The 767-nt window shown below is 29.3% G+C and overlaps 1 non-coding gene across 1 annotated transcript; it reads left to right on the forward strand.

The window, feature by feature from the left end:
* Positions 1 to 349: 349 nt before the first annotated feature.
* Positions 350 to 422, forward strand: Trnar-ucu (transfer RNA arginine (anticodon UCU)). The gene has a single exon. It is a non-coding gene; the product is annotated as a tRNA-Arg (tRNA).
* The last annotated feature ends 345 nt before the right edge of the window (positions 423 to 767 follow it).

Genomic DNA, 767 nt, shown 5'->3' on the forward strand with positions numbered 1-767 from the left:
ACGCGTATTTTTGTCGATTAAATAAATATACGACTTTATATATGTCAAAATAAAAATATGTATCGTAATAATATAATTAATAAATAAATCTTCATCTATCACAAAATAAGACATAAAATACCAACTAAATAAAAAAAAAAACAAATTACATTCGAAGCGTCTGTTATAGGCATAGACCTGTATTTCCGCCAGGTCCTCCCCACGGGATTAGGTATTAAACGTTATAATGTATTATCGACTATTTACTTTTTTTTTTTTTTTTGGTATTAAACGTTATAATGTATTATCGACTATTTACTTTTATTATCTAATAACATAGTGATCAGTATTTTCAAGTGTTACACTCAATGTCCCTGTGGCGCAGAGGATAGCGCGTTGGACTTCTAATCCAAAGGTCGTGGGTTCGATCCCCACCAGGGATGTCATGAGCAAATAACTTTTTGTTTATCTAGATTTTTTAATTCTACTTAAAAAGAAAACTTATCAGCATATCTTGTTTTATTATATATATAAAAAAACATATTATAATTAAAAAATGTTGGTATTTACTTGATTTTCAATTGCGAAAATGAATGTATTGTTTGCGATTATCTGTGGACAATAGCTCTAGCAGCATCACGTCGTAGCTGTCAAGAACTTTTATTTTATTTTTGCTATTCTTTTACGCGCGGTTACCATAGCAATTGTTATCTATCATTGCGCGATCTGTAAATGATTATTATCGCATTATTTAAATTTTTCCATTCGTGTCTTGATAAAATGTCCTT

This window comes from Nymphalis io, chromosome 6 (genome assembly GCF_905147045.1).
Source record: "Nymphalis io chromosome 6, ilAglIoxx1.1, whole genome shotgun sequence".
NCBI classification, from domain to species: Eukaryota; Metazoa; Arthropoda; class Insecta; order Lepidoptera; family Nymphalidae; genus Nymphalis; species Nymphalis io.